The following is a 23,401-nucleotide window of genomic DNA, read 5'->3' as shown; positions in this document are numbered from 1 at the left end:
CAAACCTCCCCGTGCCCTTGTGGGAAGGAAAGCTTCCCGCTGGGTTTGCAGAAATGTCCTGTCGTCTGTAAGATCTGAAATTGCATCTGGACCCTGGTAGGGGAGTAGAGAGAAAAACATGTCTGTCTTTTTTCTTTTTCTTTTTTTCCCCCCTGATTCTCTTTCTGCTCCTGTTCCAAGAAATGTTCCCCAAGAATTGTTGTATTTTTCTTATGGAGGGATAAGTGCTAAAAGCCTACTCAGCCCCGGTGCAATTTAAATAAGTAATGCCAGACATCTTGTGATGAGCCCCCCTGTATAATAGAGACCTTCTGAAGGACTGTCTTTGTCCCTAAAAACGTGCCATTTCACATCTGAGACGAAATAAAAAAAAAGGGTGCCCAATCTCTTTTGGAGTGTCTAATTTAGATATTTTTTGAGTCCATCTCCCTATTTTGCCAGGGGCTTTTAGAGAATTGAGGCTCCTTATATTCCAAGTAACACCGAAATTGTACCTAGAGTAGCTGGAGTGGTATTGCTGGATGTTCCAGGTCACTGCATGTCACCCGGAGAGGAACTGTCCTTGACCTTTGGTTCCCAAGGCCCTTCCATGTAGGGTTTTATTGGCAAATCTTTTTCTTGGTATTTGGCACTAATATTTGCCAGTTGTAGCGATGAACCTCCTGTGTCTTTGCAAGTCATGCTCACACTATAATTCTACCCGTGTCAGCAGGTACTGGTTAATGTGCCCTAGGGTACTGCTTGGTGTCAGAGCGTGTAAATGCTTAGAGATGAAATACGGTTCTTCTCGTGTGCACGAAGAGAATATATTGCCTATTTGGCTAAGTGCTGGTAAAATCTCAAGCAAAACCGTACATAAAGAGAAAAATATTATTTTCTGGTTTTACAGCTTCACTGTTTAGCTGTTTTGCTAATGTTCAACAATGACTATGTTTTGGTTTTCCATCTAATGTGCTTTCTAGCATGCATTAGGGGAAAAGAAGCAGTTGGGTATGCACAGGTGGGATTCCTTCTCCAGGGCTGTATTTGCACTATGCTTTCAATCTTATAATGGGAAAATTAATGTGTAATGAAAAACATATTCTGAGGAGTATTTTGGTATCAAAAAAACGCTCCATGTATTTATTCTGTAAGGTCCCATCCGTCATTCATCCTGCATGAAGTAACTGACCTTTTTATAGAGAACTTTGATTTCTTTCTTTAAAATATGTTCTTACTCAGTTATAAATTCCGGTTTTCATGCGGGAATCACTCGGTGAAACTTATAGCCTGTGCGATGCATGAGTTTGAATAGACCATGATGGTCTCTTCTGGTTCCAAAACTATGAATCTTTGAAAATCTCATCTAATTTAATAAGTGCAAAAGTGCCACGAGGTTTTCACTTGGGTTCAGTGCTGCTGTGGGGATAAGTAAGAACAAAACAGATACGTTGGGTTGGACCAGCGTGAGGAATTGTGGTAGAAGTGGTTGAAGGCAGTTACTTTGAGGAGACTCGTTATCTTATTTTTGACTTGTGCTCAAAGTATTTCTAACTTCCTTCTGGCTGGGCAGAGCATACGGCTGGGGACACCCTACCTGTTGGGTGACCTACCCATTCTCGGGTTTGTCATCATGAGCAATGTAAGAGAGGGCTATACAAATGGGGTTGTTCCTTGTCCATTTGGTCAGACTCCCTCAAACCTGCTGGTCTGGAGTGAGACATTTCTAACTGTCCTTCCCTCTCTTGAAACCAACCCTTCACGTGAAGAGAGGAGGCCCCGAATAAGCTGAACATCCTTGGCACCCTGCTGCACCTGTGAGAAAAGGGACAGCTTCCTTCGCTTATTTTTATTTCTCTGGTGAAATGGTATTTTTAAGTACTGTGAACAAAACTATTTAATGCTGAAGGAAATTCAATTCACAGAATTGACCTGTGAAGCAAAGGTCAAGCGATCTACTAATGATGCTCTTTAATGTGACCTTCATGATATAGATATTTTTGTCCTTTACCAATACCTTCCTAAACTGAAAAAGAGTGCAATTTCCATTGTTATGCACCAAGATCAATCCTGCCTCAAATATCTAAACCATAGTTATAGTGTATAACTACCATATATTTCCTAAAAGACTGAATTCCTGTCTTACAGTTCCTTAGCGGGTCTGCTAATGGGAATAAAGTATTCAAATTTATCTCCGTGTGGTCGTTCAGTGTTCACCACTGCATGACTGATAACAGATGCATTTAAAGAGATGTGTTTAAAGAGGGGGTGCTTTGGTTATAATTTATCCAAGGAAATCAGCAGAACAGCCAACACATTTGTAAGAAACTCTTTGATTATTTTATCGAAGTTAATTGTCCTTCTTACCCCATCCTACTCCCTGCCCTCCCGTATTTAACACAAAACATGGTTTGCCTGGAAAAGCAGCAATTGTCCCTGTTCAGGATGCAGCTGGAAGGTCAAAGGGGCCTCTAAAACATAAGTGGTGCAGACAGCGTATCACATTTGCCTGATGTAATTATTCTCCTTCCTAACCCCCTACGTCCACTGGATTAATCAGCGACACCTCATGCTGAACAGCCAGGGACGATTTTGACAGAGGGAGGCAAAATGGAATGTGAAATGACAAAAGAAAAAAAACCAATTGAATCTTTTGCCTTGCTCCTGCAGGTTTATATCACTTACCCATTTCCTAAGAGCAAACAGTAATCATCCCGGCTTCGTTTCCTTTGCCTCTTACTCCGGTCTGAAACAGCTTTGCGCATGAACATATGGTTATAACCTGAAAAAAACTTTATAGAAAATTGGAGTGGGGAGAAAAAAAAGGAACTTGAGCTTTTTGAGATATTTCTCCTGATGTCTGAAGAAAACAAGTGATACTTGGTGACACGCTGCGCATGCACTGCTCGGGTCGTGCTGGGTGCCTGAACCACCGCGGCAGGCAGAGAAAGGGAGCAGCGATGTACGTACCGTGGTGGGCACCACTACCTGGAGATCGTTCCCGGTGATTCACTTCACCTTGGAAGCGCCTTTGAAGGGAACCTCCTGATTTTCCCCACTGACGACGCTCTGGTTCGCAGCCTGAAGTGCCCAGGCTGCCGCCTCGTGCGGCTTGGGGTGACCTGGAGATCGCCCCAAGAACAAAAGTTGTGGTCCAGCTGCAAATGGCTCTTCAGTCCATCTCGTCCAAAGTCAAATCACATAAAGAAATGCCAACCCTGAACTGGGAGGGCAGCGGCTGTCAGGGCGGCAGCAGCACCCTTGTCCTCCGGCTCTGCTCCTCGGTGTAGCACCAGCAAAGGCGGGCGCAGGCTGCAGTGCTTAAATCCAGCGCAGGCTGGAAACACGCGACTGTTTCCAATGTGGCAATTCGCAAGGTCAAGTGTAAGTATGATTTAAACATTTTGATTAATCTGAATTTTCCCTTTTGGGAGGGATTACAAATGCAATATTTGCCTTTTTTTTTTTTTTTTTTTTTTTTTTTTTTTTTTTGACTATGCCAGTTGCCCTGACCCTAAGCATCTCCCAAGTTTGGCACAAATCTGGTTAAAATCACTTAGCTGGAGCCTGACCTTTAAAGAACTACAGTTTTTGGAGTCATGACCACCTAATGTACATAATCTCCAGTAGAAATAAAGTCAGGTGTAGCAGAGTTAATTTTTTAACCAAAGGCTTTAAAAAGAACCCAAAAATTATAATTAAATTTTAATTTGTTATTCATTCCTATAGTTTAATTATGCAGTGTTCCTCCAGCAATAAATGTTTTAGTCTAGAGTGATTGTTAATTTATGAATGTATTCTGTATTGATTTTTGAGCAAAGCTATTTAAGCAACATCACCTTTCTTTCAGCATTTTATCTTTAGGAGGCTTAGGGTATTTGAATTTCTTATCTCCTAGTTCTGGTTCAAGGATTTATTAGAGCAAAGGCCAAACATAATTACATTAAAATATGAAATAAGCCTAATAATTGCAAGCAGATTTCTATAACACAAGAGATGAAACGGTGCCAGTACAGTGCATAAGGTTTCTGTAAGGAAGAGGTGTCAGGCTTTTCAAATTGTTTTCACTTCTGTTTTTTACAGTAAATTCATCAGAACTGTATCAGAAATGTGGGGTGTTTGGGTAAAGAAGCCTGGGTTTAACTGATGGACGAGCAAAATGTTTTGGAGGTTACTTGTTTTGGTTTTTTGGGGGTTGTGGGTTTTCGTTTGGTCGTTTGTTGGGGTTTTTTTATTTGTTTGGGGTTTTTGGGGTTTTTTTTTCCCCAATAAATGATAGTATTTAGGGGTTGTGGAGCAGGAATTCCAGCCCTCATAGCTAAATGTGCACCATGGGCTCGCTAACTCAGCTACAGCCATGAAGACTTCTCCGACAACCGGGATAATACTTGCAATTTCTTGGCTGTAAGATTTTCCTGGCCTGAAGCTACTGCACTGTCCAGACGGTATTCGCTTCAGCGTAAAGCGGTTTCTCTCCACCGGTTTTACAGTGTGAAAAAAATAAAGTGATAAATTTAACACCGCTAATTCCAATCTCGACTGCCGAAGGGATGCAGGCTCCGTTTGGGAGCAGGGCTAGCGGGAGCTGGGAATTGATGCGTGTCTCAGTTTGGGAGGCAGAGCAGAGAAAGGCAAATGTCAGATCGGGAAGGTGAGGGGAGAGCTTACAGAATTCAATGATCAGGTGGGACTTTTCTTTAAAAATATTAAATTTTGGTCAGGCCAACACCATTTTATAAGGCTCTGTAAGCTCTCCCTTCACCCGCCGGTACTGAGGGGGATGACAAAAAGAAGATAAGAAAGAAACGTGGCTGGCATTGAAGAAACAGGACAAGCAATCGTGGAATAATTGTGGGGGTTTTCTTGTTCCTGTAATCCTGCAAAGAATAATGGGTTGTGGAGAAGTTGACAAAACAAAGTGACACAACCCTGCTGAAAGGGCAGAGGATGCGTTTCGTTTAGCGTCACTTCATCCCAAGAGATGCCCCAAAACCCCGACTTACGGGAGGAGGGTTCACTGCAGTATCTGCAGAAAATTAAATTCACGCAGAAGTGATTTTCTGTGACAGAGTGACCTTGTAACCAAAGAAAAACAATCCATGCCAATTTCTTATTATTTTCCAAATGTAGAAAAAATATCCTACCCGGGTGGTATTTCAGAAGGCAATCCTTCCTTGCAGGGAGGAAAACCTCTGAGCCCTACGGGCGATTCTGGGCATACATTAATGTAGCTATATCCTTCTTGGGCTGGTCCTCAGTTTGCATTACACTCTTTGGTGTGTTTTTTGGTATTATAATTTCCCGAATCAGCATTGCTATTTGTTTTGCTATATTTAACAGCTTGTCTAGAAAACAGCTCAGTTTGATTACAGTGCAGCAATAAACAGGGTAAGTAATTAACTCAAGGCACATTTCCTAGACCATTTATTAGCTGCAGCTATCCCTCATTGCAAAAAAAAAAAACCCAGACAAAAAAACCAACAACAAAAAAAGGCAAATCTTGTTTCCCAGATCATCTGGGGCACTTTTCCAAGCAGCCTCCACGGTATTTTTCTCCCCTCTCCATCCTCCATCACTTCCCTCCCCCCAGGCTGTGTCCCGGGTGTGAGCAGGGTGGGGGCACGGTTCCGCACGGGGACTTCCAGGGACGAGTTTAATCCTTCCAAACCAAGAGCACTGCAATCCCAGGACTGTGCTATTTCACCCACGGGGGTTTGCCTCATTCGGTGCAGCTCCTCTTCCAGGTCCCGGTGGGTGCTGGTAGCTCAGAAGGAGCATTGTGTTCCTTCTGGTCCAGACCCAGTTTAACTGGGGACATCTTGCAGATGTCTTGGCTTGGGTGTTGTGCCTCTTGCAAGCAGGGACCTCCGCCATCCATCCCACGTGCTCTGGGGCGGTGTGTCGGTGCGCTTCATCAGATCATGTATTTGTCAGAAATCAGTATTGTAAGTTAAATTCATCCTGATGCATGACCACAGCCAGTGATACAGATTGGCATTTTTGCGCGCACTTTATTTCCTCCATAGTAAAAATACAGGACAAAGTCGGAGACAACGAATTACCAGCTTATATTGTTAGAAGATATACCAAAGACCAGCCCTGACTGTGACTGTAACGACGAGTGTTTTCTACGTGATTATCATACAAATGTAGAAACACTAAACTTAGGGAAAAATAGAGATCAGTTCCGCATTAAGAGGAAAAAGATTCTCCCCGTGTTTGGAATGTCATCTACCCGTTGGTACCCGTGTGCCAAGGGCTGCGCGGGAAACAGACGGATAACGGCCAGTTTATACCAGCCTTGGAGATGGCCTGTATTCTACAATGACCGCTCCCGCCTTTATTTAATATTTTTGGTACTTGTGCTTTCCCTAGCACTCTGAGATTGGCGAAGACTAGCAGGGAAGTCAATGGCTTTGGAGTATCAAGGGTTGAAATGAAGAGGGCTTTGTAGACAGATGGCAAGACTTGCTTCGTTTTACAGAAGGGGAATAATTCCAGGGGAAAGTGTGCAAAATCCAGCAGTCATTTCAGCATCTTACTGTGATCACCCTCCTCCCTGTTATTGTTGATATTTTTATGTTATAAACCAAACAAATCTACCTGGCTGTAAAGTTTTATGTAGTCAAACTGTTTCATAGTGAGAACAATCATAGTGTGATCTTAAATGGGACAAGCAAGGTAAGTCTAATTGCTCATTTGAGAGGACTCTTTTATAGATTTCTTGAAAAAGAAGAAATAAAACGTCCAGGTATGGCAGAGAGAACAGAGTTTCATAGCATAGAAAAAAATATCATTTGTTGCAATATTTATTTTGCCATCCAGCATATAAATAGTGCATGAGCGAGGGAGAGCACTACATGCCTTTTAACCATGTGATCCAGAAAACAATGCTTTTGTTGGGTTTGGGGTTTTGTGATTCCCAAAGCTGTTACATCATTTATTACTATGTTGTTACTTGTCACACCTGGTTACTGCAGTTTTTATCAACTGCGTTGTGTGATGCGTCATGGAAATTGGCTACGGCTGGGGAAATGTTAAATAAATACAGACAAATACTGTTAATGGCCGTGTTTCAAAGTCTGTGGAATCGGATATTCCACGTGTTCCCTTCCCAAAATACATGGGGGCTGAGCAGAGGCGTTCCCATGGCAGCTCATCTGGAGGCAGATGGAGGCGAGCAGGGGGGACCGCGCTGTCCCCAGCACCCTTGGGGGGCACGCGGGGGGCGCGGGCTGGGCTTTTCCGGAGCGTGAGGAAGGGAAATGTGTCTTGCGTGGAGACTGGCAGCACTGCAGGAGCTCCGGGCTGGAGGATGTGGGATCTGCTGTATCAGCTACAGCAGTAAATAAATCCACAAAACTCAAAAACCAATCCCAAAAGACCCCAAACCAAGCCAAACTAGAAAGTATGTGTTAAGTAAACATCTAAGAATCTAAACCGTGTGGTGTGGTTTAGGGAAGGCCAGGTTTCTATAGCTATTTATATGTGCACAAAAGTCTTGCAGAAAAAATCCCTGTGTACTAACAAACAGAAGATTCCTGTAGTTACATTTTTTTTTAATAGTGATCCTGATTTGCCTTCAAAGATGAGCTCCTCCACCAGTGCAGTTTTACGCCTTTCTCTTCTCCCACCCCACAGTTTTAGTTCTGGTTTTCCACCGTGTTGGTTTCTCTTCCCTCTTTAGCACAAGTTTGTTCACGTATCGCAGCGGGTTAATTTTGGCAGGCGGTTTGGTGCAGTTTCTTGGCTGGGACCTCATTGCACTGAGCTCTCCCCCTCTGCGTGGTGGACATCCATCACGCCAGCCCTGGCCCCAGCACACCCCTCCGTGCCATTACATAGCCCAGCAGCATTGGCTTCTGTCGTCACTGCAAAAGGTAGATGCTCTGAAGCTGATGATAATTCATCAAAAGCCAGCATTAACCTTAGCAATTTACTTTGTTCTGCTTTCCTAGGCAATTAAATTTTAAACAAATCCATTTTTCTCAATGTTGACCCTCCTATTTGGCTATTAGAAGAAGCACTGCTACAAATAAAGCTATACCGAGAACATAATGAAGCTGGTCTAAAATACATTTCAAATTCAGATGACAAAAGGTCACCTATTAACCAAGCTAATCCTTTTTTATGCATGCCTCAATGAAAAACTGTATAATTTTCCTATGAAATTCATATCTAACCTAACCTGAAATCTAAGTGTTTTAAAACAGTGGTTTGGATTATTCCAGAGCAGTTGAATGTGTTCAAACATGAAGTATAACCTAAAGAAGCCAGATTTCTCCCCACTCCCCACCCCGCAATGGTGCTGGAGCATGCCAGCCCTCCCATCAAAGCCCAGGTGTCATTCAGTTATTTTCAGTAGTAACCTACACTTAAACCATCACTCGTGCTGAAGTGCACGAGCTACTGCAAGCGTGGCTGCACCGTCTGTCGCGAGGGTAACAATCCGCATAGAGAAAATGGATGGAGATACCCAAAGTGGCTTTCAGGTGATAAAGACCCCTGCCAGCGCCGGGACTGCGATGGGATTGCCAGCCCAGGGACCGCACAAGGTGATGACGCCCCTTTTCCTCCTGTTTTCCTTCTGGGAACAGACCTGTGTGTATCTCTGGTACGGAGAGTTGTTCTTTACAGCTCTGAAATTTTCCTCTTGCGGTTATCCGTGGCTTTTGAGAACATACCTTTCTGTTGAATTCGGATGTGGTTCTTCTCAGGTAAAAATACTTTGTTACAGAATTTAACGTGGCAGGGGGTTATTGAGAGACCAGCTTCAGCTGTATGGCAAACCGACTTGGGCGCATCCTTCCCACAACAGCCCTTATTTCAAAACTCAGCTTTTTTTTTTTTTTTTTTCTAGTACTGCTGAAAATTCACCAAACACAGACCCTGTAGTTAAAACATCCCCGTCTTGCTGCTGAGGAGTCATCACCAAATCAGAGCCTGCAGTTAAATGTTCATCAGTGGGAGCGAGCGAGACCATCCCGCAACTGTTGAATGGGTCCAAGCGCTTTCTTCGTCACGCTCTGGTAAACTGCCTTTGCACCAGGAGTCTCCTCTGCATGGGGAGGACGGACGCCTACATCCAGCTTCTTCAGGTAACAGAGACCTCTGGAAATAATCCTGGACAAAGGTACCCAACTGGAAAAAAACAGATTTTATCCTCCCAAAAGGGAGGAGCGCCCGTGGTGCCGGCGAACGAGGAGCTACGGGCTGGGGTTTGTGAAGCCCAGGCAGAGACTTGCTTGCACATCTGAGGTCCGGCTTTTTGGATTTAGACTCGAGGTAAGATCTGTGTGCAGAATGCTGCAGACTCTTTGATCTGAAAGACTGTGGAAAGACCATGGTCTGTGGATTAAGGCATTTTGTTTTGCTCTCAACGCCACCACAACTGACGATAGCACCCCCATTCCCCTGTAAAGCTTTCTGCCGTTTTTGAGTTTAATATTGGATTGACATGTATTTTTTTACATAAAGAGTGGATGCTACTCCTAATACTTTTTCATTGTTTTTCATTAACTATGTATGCAAATGAAGGCTGTTTCTAGGTCAGTAGGAACCTTAGGCTTTCCGTTACCTGCTGTTTGGAGAGCCAAGCACACGCACCTTGGGGGTCAGCACGATTCTGCTATTTACACTTCTGTACAACACAGCGCTAGAAAAACCCCTCAAACAACTGTATTAGCATTATTATGAAATACTACATTTAAAATAATTATTTCTTTTTTTTTTTTTTTTTTTTTTTTTAAATCCAAAACCAAACTTGATACATCTCTCTTGAAGCTTGGAATCAATAACCTAAAGTAATTGCTTCTCATAAATGGGTTTCTGGACCGATGCTGATATTTCAAAGTGTGACTCTTGCAATATAAAATAATGCTAATGTTGTAGCAAAACAATTACAAGCAGGGGGTAAGCTTCTGTGACTTCTTTTTTAAGGTAGAAGACTAGGGATTGGGGCTTGTATGTTCTGTTTCAGATGATATATAACTATATATATAAGATATATATAACAATGGAAAAGTTTCATTCCTCTTTTTCACTTGAATTTAACTCCTCATTGAAGATGCATAGTAATGCTTGCCTTGCCTGTGAGCTGAAACATTTGCTTAATGGTTACAAATTGCTTTGAAAATTCAGCATTAAAAGCTTTGATCATGCCACTTCGTAATTACTGGTTGCTTCTAAAGCGTGTAACAGTGAGTACTGCTGGCTGTGAGTCTTCAGGAGTTTCTCCCTCCTTGCTTCTTCAGCCATGAGTGAATTTATAAAATCTGTGATTTATATATAGAGTTATGTCACAGGATTTATAAATATATATATATAAAATAATATACAATTAATTATATATTATTATATACAATTTTCTCCCTTTATTCTTGGGATGATGTGAAAGACTGCCAGAATAAAAAAGTGCACAGAATGTGAATTCTGGTGGAGGCTGGGGCTGGCTGTTACGTTCCCCCCCTCCCCTTTGCAGCTGCAGGGGTGGGAGCAGAGAGCCGTCACCTGGAGTCACACCGACCCCGCCTGCCATCCTGCCCGACCCGCGTCCCCGAGGACCCCCCGGAGCCTCAGGCGATAGCAGCAGCTGCAGAGCTGCTCTGGTAACATTCCTGTTCATATTCCCTGGGCTATTTTGCTGCAATCAGTCTTGCAGGTTTGTCAGCTGCTGAGCGATGAGACCTGGCTGCGCTGATGTGATTTTTGTGCTTTGGTGGGAAAGGTGCTGACTTTACACGGAGACACGGAGGATGTTTTAGGTGGGAAGTCCTTATTGCTGAATGCAGACTCCATCACAGCTTGCTCCTAGCAGATCCCTGAGTAGATAAAAAAATATTGATCTATAAAGAAATACCTTAGCGTTAGCTGGTACCCAGGACAGCTGGGCGATGCACTTAGGGTGGTCGCCAGGGGTATCGCCATGCCTCCTCCCTTCTGTGAGTACTTTTCAGAGGGGGCAAGGGGCCGAAGCACCCCTCTCCTCCTGCAGCAACCACGAGCAAATTCTGCGTGCCAGTTGCTTTTTGATTCATGTGCTGCGTTTTGGTACTTCATTGAATTCCACTTTAATGAAAGTTTAATCAAAGTATTTTTCAGTTAAAGGGAAGCATGTAATTAAAACAGAAAACATTTTTTGTATTCTAGGCATACATTTTTCTGATTCTTTGGGTTCCTTTTTTTTGTTTGCATTTTTAATGGAACTTGTTTTAGTTAATTTTTTATGTTGGGTGCCATGTATTTTTAGGTTAGGAAATTAATCTTCGCATTTTGATGTCAAAATTCATTATTTCCAAGCCATATCAACATGGCCATATCTAGAATTTGACCTTGCTGATTAACTAAAGTTTGAGAAATACTTTTTTGTTTGCTTTTGGAAGTTTTCATTCACCTTTCCAACATCTAGGATTTATACATCTAAAGAAGTTCATTAAGCTACGCAGTATTTGGAAATGAACAGAAATATTTTAGGTTTTGAATACTGGCGTGGTAATGAAGCAGAACCCCTTGTTTTCAGTGAGTGACGCTACTCATAAATGCTGAGATATATCTTTTCTACAGTATCAATTCAATACATTTTCTTATTTGTCACTACAACTTGAAACAGGTGAGTTTTGTCTCTATATGTGAAACAAAAGCTTTTATGGCTTCGCTTTTTATGCAGCATGTCTAGACCTTATTTTCTAGACTCTCTCTTCTAAAGATAAAAAGTCCCTAAGGTCCAAGAGGAGGGATATGAACTTATTCTCTTTTTTCTGAGATGTGAGTTTGTAGCTGGCAGTGAGGGATTATTTAAATCTGGTACTGGCACTGGTAGGGAGTGGGTGCCCATGAAAACAGGATGGATATAGTCATAGGACCTTTTTCTGGCACAGAATTTTTTTCTTGCTAAAAGAGTCTGTGATTGAGTTGCTCAGGTTGGCGTCACTGAAAAAGTTATCGCTGGACGTAGTTTTCTGGGTAGAAGGAGCGTTTCTGCAGAGATCCGATGAGGAGTTTCATTGCCACCAGCTGGGATGAGTGACATCCCTGTGGGTACTTAGCTATGGTCTTGGGTCCTCCAGAGTAAACTCAAGGTGTGCTCTTAATCTTCTGCCCAAAACAGCGCTTGGATGTTGCTCCTCACTGATACCAAGACCCTTTCCTGATAGCTGAGACCTGGTGTTGCAGTTGGCTCCCCCAGGCAGGTTCCTCTGGATTCTGTGACGGTCCCTTTGTCCCTCCGTGGCACAGGACAACTGAAGCAAACTGAAGGCTTGGGCTTCGTAGAGGGATTTTAGGACAGGTACTGCTGAGGTGGCATAAAGAAATACAGACATAAGGAGAATGTAAAACCTTCCGTTGCTGTTTCCTGTCCCAGTTTTCTTCGCACACTTGAGCTTTTGTTGCTGTCTGGCTGGAGTTTCCTCAGCAGGAGGTCTTACCTCCCCACCTCGCACGCTTTCGAGCAGGTGGTACAAGATGAGGCAAAGGAACAAATATCAGAAAGTTTCAAGGCAGATGAAAGCCTTTTTCACTCTTAATTTGTTTTCCTTATAGATGGATGAAGAACTAATTTGGAAATAGTGTCACTTCTGCCAGCTGAAAAACCAGTACAAAAAAAAATTCCCTCCCCGCCCCCCCAGGGTTTGTGCTGCAGAGCTACTCATGCTCACATAAATAATATTATTGCACATTTAATTTTCTTTTAAACTCTTCCTAAATAGTCAGAAATCAGGATTCATTTTTCTGGGTAGCCTGTGAAGTACAGTGCGATGTGTTAATGGTCTGACCCCTCGGGTAATTTAATTATCTATCAAGTCCATTCCTCTGTACAGCTAATTGACCGTCTCAGTGATCTGCATTAGGCAGCTTTGGCAAAAATATCTCCATGCCACTACCTGAGATCCTCTTCATTACAGCCGGTGTATTCTGGGTCTCCAGTCCATCCTGGGAGCCCGAATCTGGCTGACGAGAACTGGGAGGGCAGGGAGAGGTGAGGTGGGGCGAACGCCTGTAAATTCAAACGCCGCTCTACGGACACGACGTGCTTTCAGCTCCAGAGAGGCTGCAGGTCATGAATCAGGAGACAGCCCTATTTTAGAAGATGTAAGGGACAAACTGCTGTCAGGGCCGTTTACAAAATACCACCCTACCCTTCACGAACAGCCAGTTCTGGGTCCGTAGCAGTCAGAACAAAGAGGAGCGAGCTAGATAGCGGGTCTTTAATTGGGATGGCTCTCTGAACCGTGAAAACTGCTTCATTTGGCTACACGTTTGTAGTCTTCGTCAGCTGAAATTATATCCCTTACTGTCTTTTAAAAACCTTATTCAGTCAGTAAACATTAAGTTCGCAGCACTCCAGCCTTAAATCATCACCAGTTGCGCGGTGTTATCGTTAATCTTGGAAAATACAGTTTGACTCCTTTAATCTATGCAAGAAAACTGCTTCAGCATCAAATGCCTTCACGAGGCATTAAAGCGTATCACTCCCAATGCATTAACACCGCGGAGATATTTGCACTACATAGGCATTTGCGTTCATTAGTCCCTTAGCAGAGACGATGTACCCAGCCTTATACCGAGTATCCTATATTAGCACACACATGTACGTGATATATGTCATTATTTATGTCACTGATACCCAAGTCTGTTGCAGAGACTAACAGAGCTCTTAGCTGGGCTAACTGCTCCCTGCCTCAAAAGAGAAAGAAAGAAAGAGGGTAAGAGGGGTTACACACTGTGCTTAGTCTCCACTCATAGCCTTTTTTAATGGTAGAAAGTAGTTTAAAGAGTTTCAGCGTTGACACCCTGTCTCCAGAAACGGGCGTGGATATATCCGTGCTGCATGTGTAAGCATCGCCTGGCATTTACATATGCATGCGTCTATACTGTTTCTAGACTATCGTTAGTAGGCTGCTGAATAGTAAAACTGCGTTTGCTCTTTTCGATTTTCACATTTTAAAACATCATTATGTAAATATTTGACAATGCAACAATGATCAGATATTTCTAGAAGGTGCAGCAGGAACCTTCTAAGTCGGATAATGTCCGTGGGATAAGTCTGCATGATTATGTTTTTAATGAACTGTATATTCAGAGCACAGTCATTTGAAAATTAGAGCTGGAACGAATATTCTTTGTAACTGTATCCCACTGTTAGAGAAATTTACTTTGATCCTCATTTTAACTTGGTGGTGCATCGAGTGTTACACATACACCCTGCCGTTTCTCAACTTCAGGATTGTTTTCATTTCCTTGATTTAAATTGGAATTGCTTTGAACCGTAATTCCCGAGTAGGATATTACAGAAAGTCTTGTATACCTCTTGCTCAGTGATCTATTTTGCGCTGCAGTAATTTAAACTTGTCATGTTCCATGCCATGTTCTTTTCCGGGAGAAATCCCGTTAAATTAGGGTAGTTCAGGGTGCGTTCAGTGCGGTCCCTTTCCTGGTCTGTGGAAAAGCAGTGAGCCCGGCACGCCGGGAAGCTTCCACCATAGCAGCTTTTCTTGAATCTATTGGTGAGGATCGGATTTAATGCATATATTCCTCAGCTCATTAAGAAACCTATGGAATGATTCAATTCAGGATTAAAGCCACTTGAACGACCTGTTATTAGGTGTTGTAGCATATTCGGTGTTTCCTCTTATAACTGGCATTTTTGGGGTTTTTTCCTTAAGCACCTTAAGACAATTTTAGTATGCATGCTCTATCTGGTCAAGTATATTATAACTTTCAAAAGTAGCTGACAATCAACAAAAATGCTCTCGTTACGCCCCTTTTCATTCTCTTCTTTAGATATGCAACCCTCAAGCTTTATTTTGAAGTTTTCTATACCTTCTGTTTCAGGACTGATCTGCTGTTAAAGAATATAATTGCTGACCATGTTCAGTTCAGGGTAGCATGATAATTCACATGCTGCATTGGTTTAACAAATGTGAAGATGCTTAATTAGTCTAGTGGTGGACAATTAAAATAGCTAACATTACAGGTCTGCATTTTGAATGGCCTATTTTTTCCCTCACTTTTAAAGAATTTATTCCAGCAGAGAGCTTTGATAAAAATTGATGCATTAAGACATTGAAAAAGAAGGTGAAGTTTGTTGTTTTGATATGAATTTCTTAAAAAAAAATTTTTTTTTAGAAAAAAAGTACTGTTAATCTAAACAAACCCAACTGTTTTGTAAAGCTAACATTTCACTTGATGTTTCTGTTGAGCTCTCATGCTACTGACTATCTTTTCCATTTCAGCTCTTTCTGAGATGCAGTTTTTACTCGTTAAAAGAGGATGTGGGTTGCACTGGCCATATCTAGGAATGGGTTGTGTATGGAGGATGCAGGGAAGGGACCCCCAGGAGTCTCTCATCCAACCTCCTGCCCAAAGCAGGGTCAGCTCTGCAGCCAGCCCTCCCTCCGGGGTCGGAGCCTGCACAGCCCCTCTCCCTCTGCTCTGCCGCCCTTCTGCTAGGGGTGAATTTAGCAGATTCACACGTCATGAAAATGTGTTCAGAAAGATAAATTTTTATTTTGTTCTCTTGATTTTTGTCACAGTGTCAAATTCCTGTATTAAAATCTGTTTATTTAAAACTGTATTATGTAACCTCAGGGATGAAAGCTGAGGTTGCAGGATGCTGTAATTAAGCCTGCATTGTAAATAACTGCACAAAAGAACATGTGGAAACACCAGAATGCTGGATGCTTTCAGACCTGAATAAGTCCTTAATTCCTTAAAAATATGGAAAGATACTCTGCAGGTGGTATAAATTTTATGAGTTCTTGATAAGACTTCATTAAGAAAGATACAAAAAAATTGAATCGTTAATTTTTTAGCAGCAGTCTTGAGAGACCCTTTTACCAAAGAAATTCTTTCATGAGAGATTAGTGGTTCTGATTGAGATGGTTTATATCCAGCACATGACAGTTTAAGAGCCTTTTTTAGTTAGAAAAGCTTTTAGGATGTTAGAAAATGGTGGGACTTCAATAATGTTAAGCCAAATTGCCCTTCCTTCAAATGAACATCTATATTGTCTTGATTACTGCCATAGAGACTTCCCAACATAATGTTTCTCTTTACTGTCTTTATGCGGTCCACTTTTTCTCTCTTTATACATAAAAAGTTCTTGTCAGGACAGTTCTAAAGGTCACTGCAGTACCACGTTAGTTACTGCTAAATCAAATCTTCATTTTGTTATCGGTTAGGCAGTGTCTTTTTTATTGTTCCACCACTTGCTGTATTTTTAGGAGATTACTTATGTGAAATAGAGATATGTTGAACTCCTTATTCACAGACTCTCATATAATGACATATATTTTCTGGAGGGAAAGTAATATGCTCTGATTACCATCTTGTGCCTGGGACAGGGGAAGGGGAGAGAAATCAGCTAAAAACACTAGGCAAAATTCCAAGCTTATTTCAAATTCTCTTTAATGCTCAAAGCCTGTTAGAAATCTTTAGAAACTTCTGATGAAAATCCATTTCATCATTAAATCTATGCCTGTATTACAAATGAAGAGCTTTTCACCCTCCTTAAGTAAATGGATTGCTTAAGACCTTCTTTATAAGATGTAGTTCTGTGCTTCTGCCTGGCATAGTCCTGTGAAGATGCAGTTAAGTATCTCAAGCAGGATAATATCAGCTCCTGCCCCTTCCCTGTGACACTGGAATTCACCTAGTGAATACGACGTTGTCTGCAGCAGTGTATTTAGGGTTTTTCTTGGCTTTACCGGTGGCTGCCTGAGTGATTTGGGTAACTCTGTGTCTTCCAGCATTCATCAAAGAGCTTTAGTAGTCTTTGTTCCTAACGTGCTCTTACATCTATTCATTTAAAAGAGAATGTATTCTAAATATTAATTATCCTAGAGTTTACGCTGCTTTCCAGTATGTGGTACCAGAGTGCTTCTCCAAAAAACAGCTCATTAGGAGCTGGCCAGGAGCCAGAGGGGACAAGTGAGCACACGGTGGTTGAACACAAACTCAGCGGCGGTTGCATCCTCCGTCGTATTCAGCCTCTCTGTTATTTCCACATTTGGCTTCAGATGAGAGAAAATACAAGTACTTTTTCACATAAAATCCAATGCAAAACTGATTGCCAAAAAAATTCTGTGGAGGCCTAAAGTAAGAGTTATTGTAATGAAGGATGCGTTTACCTGTGGTTATTGAGCAGGAGAGCCTCAGGTCGGGATTGCTGGGACCTGTGGTGTCTCTAACAGCCGAGGACCCCTCCTTTGTTTCTTCCTTCCCTAAGTATCTGCTACTGTGCTACTGGCCACCCCTGAGGAAAGGTTGCTGGGCTTGATGGACCTTGGCTGAGTGGGGATATCATCAGAGCAATCTAACGAGAGTACCTGGGCCATGCTGGAGTGGTCCGTCCTTGGGGTCTCTGGCAAAAGTTCAATATCATGTCCTCTGAGTACCCAAACAGGTATATCATTTTCATCCTCCTCCAGAAAGCATCTCAGACACGTAAAGTAATTAACAGAAACTCAAAGCAATATCTGTGCAACACGTACTTGTGTCATACAACTTTACCACCCTGGAAATAGTCACCTGAATTACAGAAGGAGTGTAAAGAGAAGGCTTAGTAGAGCTTGAGACCGTGCTCTTGGCCATGACAACACACACGTCCCTGACCACCCGCCAGAAGTCAGCCAGGGGTAGATGAGAGGGAGCCAAATAAAGCTTCTTGGCTGTCAGCAGCTGCCTGACAGTGAAACGTGGTACGGGGAGGCTGCCTGTCCCTCTGAGTGTGCGGTCGGGTTGGCTAGTCTAGGCCAACACTGACATTGCATGCCCAATCTCAGCTTAAATCATCTGTTTCTTTACTCTTGTCAGACGTGGTGCTGCTTGTCCTCATTAGCACTGAGCACCAGGGTACGTTCAGCTATCTACCGTGTGCATGCAAGGTGAGTTGAAATGCTGCTGCGCGCTCCTGATGTGACCGTGCGGACGCAGCTTTTCCTATTAACCCACCTTCTAGAAATCCGCGTACATTTAAGACTCGGCAAATTTTGACTGTGAACTTTTGTAGGCGATTTGAGGGGCTTTAATGTAAATGTTTATTGTAGCAGCCCTGCCTTGCTCTCAGATTGCCTCCTTGAAGCAAAACGTCTTTTATTTTGATTTATACTATCAGTTTACTTGGGAAAGAGATATGAGACCAAAAAACAAAGCAGAAAATATAATACTGTGAGTGTGTTCTGTGGAAAACCAAATCCCTTCTGACTGAACACACGCTAAGATAATCAGATAAGCAAAATGATTTCAACATCCTGTTCCCAATGTAAGAAGCATTCAGTCAAATTTGCCCTGATTGTATAGCAATGCATTACTAATAGGACTTAATAGAAGCCTTTGAAATCCAGAGCGTTTTGTTAGAAAAACACATTTCAGGCCCTGCGTTTGTAGGCAAAATTCCCCTTGATGTAAGGGAGTTAGAAGAGATAATTTGGTGCCACTTGGTTCTGTAGTCAGTATTTCACTTGATTACAAATTTTGTCCAAACCCCATCGAGTTCAATGAGCTCCTTGCTATGGATTTAGAATTATATTGTCCAAGGAGTTTTGTTAAAGATCACATAATCACTGATGCAATTCAGCTCATTTCAAAAAAGCAATGTTAAGGAGATAAAAAATTCAAAACACTTAATGTCTTCACAGATGCGTGTAAAAGTCTTAATACACCAGGCAGAAATACGCTTGCCCATTCGCAACAGTTTGCACATTGTTTGCTGTGTTTAAAGTCTGCCGAATTAAGAAGGATCTGCCTATTAAGACTCACCATGTGCCTGCACTACCTTTGCATTTATTTATAGAAGGAGTTGGGCATTTGAGTTCATATCTAGTTGCAACTATAATTGATAGAGGGATATTTGAAGCAAATATTTATGTTGTGTACAATAAAGAATAAACAACTTGGAAAGATAATTTGATCAAATTTTCATGATTGATCAAATCAAGATAATCCTGTAGATGTTGACAGTTGATACTATACAACAGGCTGTGATGAAGAGTACTTCAGAGGCGCGAGCAATCACAGCCATTATGCTGTTTTCTGGAGTAGGAGAAGTTCAAAGAAATGAGAATATATAAAAAGGAAAAGCCAAAACTTTATAATTCTGGTCTTTGCAGCGATGGCCACTGTTTCTGACGGGCGTTAGGTTTTGGTCACAGGTGGGACAGGAGGTCCTGCTTGGCTGAGGGACACAGCCGGAGGGGCTTTGCTGCCGGGCTCGGGGCCGTCTGCGGTGAGGAGTCAGCACTTGGCTCTCTGCAGCTGTAACCTCCACTGAAACCAAGAAACTCCATAAGGAAAGAGGAGTTTCTTTTGTGACACACCTAAACCTACCCTTTACTTTGTTTATTTTAAAAGATACGGGTCTGTATGTAAGTCTTTTTAGAGTTCTAAAAACAAACTTTGAAAGCTCAGCCTCCGCACTAGAACATGGGTTATAACCAACCCTGGACTGTTGCTGCCCGTTTCCTCTTAGATTGAGCAGAATAGGTACAAACAAAGGAAAAAGAGAGGAAAGCACAGCTTTGGCTGTTTTTCTGGGCATCTTGTGCCATTTTACCTGCACACTGGGCACAGAGAAATTACAAGCACAATACCTCTTCTTAGGTATTTTGGCTCTGTGGGTTTTGGGGGTTTTTTGTTGTTTTTTTGGGGGGGGTTTGTTTGGTGGGGTTTTTTTTTTTTTTTCCTAGTACATGATTGTGACAGCCAAAGCATGACCTAGCCGGTAGCTTTTATGGGGGCTGCCAGCTTGAGTTCCTGCATGCAAATGGATGTTTGGCCTTCAGAGGACGTGCTATGTTTTGTTATTTATACATGCCCCTTCTGGGACAGAGGGCTTGTGTAAGAGAGGATTTATTCTTGCTCTCGGTCTTGGGTTGAGAAGGATCTTGAGCGAAGGCTCCCCGCGGAGCTGGGTGCTGGGCTAGAGATCTGCGGGGCCGGTGACTGACAGCGGTGCCTCCAGCACTGCATCACCGACATCGCCTCCGCCGACGAGCTGCCCTGCGACGTCACGTCTGCTCTCGGTCGGCAGAGGGGCAATAAAGCTGCAAGGACTAGAAAATCACATGGGTATGCGCTCAAATTAGTTATTTCAGCCCATTACCTTCTAACATAAAGGGAGATAAAATAATTGTAGCACTGAAAGGCATCAGGCTCCTTGACCCTCGAGTCATCTCTCTGTCTCGCACCTCCATTTCCACCCACCCTACCGAGATCCCGCGGCTGAATTCCCGTATATGCACATGCAGAAGTGTTTGCCGTTCTGTACGTTATTCATCAAAATGGAAATGAGATTATCCTTGACATTTCGCGAGTGCCGGGATCAGGGCAGCGCGTGGCTGTTGGCTTCATGAACTCAAAGGTTAGCTCCCATTTCCTGACAGCCGAGAGGAGCCGAATTTTCTGCTAGGCACAAAGAGGAGGTGTCTGTTACTGGAGATCTGTTCTTCTTGGAGATTTTTCTCTTTTCTGCTTGCACTTTATATATTTGAATGAGCAGGAAGCAAATGCTTTTTATTCCCATGTAGTTCAAAAGAATGATCTGGCTAGCTTTTTAGAGCAGCGGAGGGGTTTATTAGACTGTTCAGGGTGAATTTTCTTGATTATATGGCAATGCCAAAAGTGAAGAGAAAGATGCGCTTAAAGATAATGAATACTGAGACCGTATAAATACGAGCTTCTCTAAGTAGTTTGCTTGCAGCTATTATATTAAAGTGTTATAATATATCCGAGAGGAGTTTAGAGTGGTGGTCAAGGCTGGATAAAATGTTTGTGATAGGATTTGAAGAAAAGATTTATTTTCAAGGTCACTACCTTTTTTTTTTTTTGAATGAATAATAGTAGCAACCAACAGCACAGGCAGAAAAACTTGCCTAGCTAAGGTATGGGTTACAGTGCATGCAGCTAAAACTCTAGAGGGAGAGCAAATCTCACTTTCTGAGCCACGCAGCCCATCTTGTTTAGCAATATGTTGTTTCTTTGGGATTGGCATGCGGTGTTTTAATTTTTTGAACTTGATATTTACTTGTGCCTCAAGACTTGAATTTAGAAATATTGGTAGAAAACAACCAACTCGCTGCCATGCTATAGATGTGTGTGACTAGATAGCTTAACCCCTCGTGTTAAAAGGGGCTTTAATAAACATGAAGAATTTGAGTCTCAGGGGAAAAAATCAATGTGTAAAAGGTATCCTAAATGGTTCTTTTCTCAGCCATGGTCAGACAGTTGCAAATCTGTTTGGTTTTGATATGTTAGCTTAGTAGGTGCACAGTACTTGCTCTGGAGGGGCTATTCCATGATGGTTTGTTTGGAAATGGTGATTTGGGAAAATAGAAAAAATCATGTGAATTTTGGCAGGCAATCTGTGTTAATTTCATAGATATTTGAAATGCCCTGGCTTTACATATTTGTCATGCTATGTTATGCATAAAACCAAAAATGAAATGGGTGTGTTTCACTAGTTTTAATTATTAAAAAAAATTAAAGCGCGCACTGATAGTGAAGTGCATTAAATAGAACCCAAACTACTTAAAACTGTTCTATGTGAAGTAAAGGAATTTGTATAATGCATTACTTGAATTAAATAAGACTTACTGCAGTCCCTTGTGGGCACAGGTAGAAGTGCCTCACATACCATTGTATCTGAACTCTCCATGAAGAGTGCGTTATACCCTGCAAACCACTTTGTCTCTGGTCTTTTCTCCTGAGGAACCAGGCGATTTATTTAGATGGCAAGTCCTCTGGCATAAAGGAGCCTTCCTTACATGTAAAACGAGCGTTGGAGAGCCACAGCACGGCAAAAAACATGTTACGGGTACAAGAATTAATCGACAACGTTAGTGGATTAACAGCCGACCGTTAGTTCCTGTGCTTCACCTAACAGAGCCCGATCTTTCTGTGTTGCTTGGTGCGTGAGCTTTGCACCCTCGTGCTCCTGATCACTCGTGATGCAGGGGTGCTTGTCGTACCGACTGACTTCTGCTCCAGCAGAAGGGGAAGAAGCCGTTTGACATCCTTCCCTCCCTGGTCTCACAGCGCAGTCGAGCATTCGGCCGCAGCAATTGCTGCTGCTGTAAGTGGGACTACGGCTTTCCTCAGCTGCATTACAACCTCCCCGTTTTTATTGCTTTCTGTGTTATTGCAGAGCGGTACGCTCCTTCCCTCTGTAAACACGGCGTGGAATACGTCGGGAGTAAAGCTTGGCAAGTAGAAAGTCTCTGATATTGCACTCAGATCTGCCTGAGAATATTGCCAACCCGAGCACCACCTCGTAAGACTGTGCTTCCCTTCGCTCTCCCGTATTCCCTCCCGGAGCTGGCAGGACTGCCGCCATGGCTGTTTTGCGCCGCGGTGCGCTGCCGGCGCTCGGTGCTGAGCAGAGGAGTGGGCGCATCAGCTGAGCGGCGCTAAAATGTCATCAGCTGATGCAATCTGACCTCTTCCAATTTTTACAGCCCATTCGACTCTGAATTCCAGTAGACAGGGCTGGAGGCATGCTCCGTGATGTATAAAAGCAGGGTCCTTATCAAGGAACGAATGTTGGTCTCGCTGGCAGTAAGGGATTTCGATTCCAATTGATAGCAACGAATGAAGCACTTGTCACAGATAGATGTTCAGGCCAGAGAAGGGATGAGTCCATCGGTGCTGTTCCTCAGCAGCGTCACAGATCCTGTGAAATGGGAGGAGACCTTTTGTGGTGGCTTTGGGGAAGGCCCTCAGTAGAACAGACCGGTTCTAGAAACGTTCTCCACTGATGGATCTCAACCTGTGACTGTCACAGACCTCAGAAGGGTACTGCAGAAAGTGCCGTGAAATAGAGAACTTAAGGAATTATTTTGATTCAACTCTAATAACCTTTTAGTATGTCTTAGCTCCTGCATTTGCAAATGTGATTGTCTTTGGAATAACAAAATCTAAGCATATATGGTAAAAAAGGCAGGGAAAAGAAGTTTGATATTTAAGATTTTTTGGATTTATGCCTTGATCCAATTCTGTAAGTTTTATGAAGCAGTTTTCTTGTAAAAGCGGTCTGTTCAACGATACGTTGCGCCTATGGAAACAGTATTGCTTTTAACTTCAATCATATATTCAACATGTCAAAAAGGGAGCATCTATATTCATAACCTACCGAACTGAGTCTTACACTGCATTGCTCGCTTTTCAATAGGCCCGTTTAACTGTGCGAATTCCTTTTCTCTTTCTGCTTTCCTAGAAATCTGTGCAAGTTTAGCGGTGCCATCACTTGATGCAGTCATATTTATCTCAAACTGATTTGTAAGTTAACCCAGCTGACAGAAGTACATCAGGTTACCAGTGGTTCGTATCAGTTATTTTATTCAACTGGAGACGTTGATGATCTAGACAGTTTGTTTCCTGGATTATCAAAACCTATTATTTACCTTGTTTTAATGTTTAAAAACAAAAA

This window comes from Grus americana, chromosome 7 (genome assembly GCF_028858705.1).
Source record: "Grus americana isolate bGruAme1 chromosome 7, bGruAme1.mat, whole genome shotgun sequence".
NCBI classification, from domain to species: Eukaryota; Metazoa; Chordata; class Aves; order Gruiformes; family Gruidae; genus Grus; species Grus americana.
The sequence above is the reverse complement of the archived record's forward strand: the minus strand, read 5'-3'. Positions refer to the sequence as shown.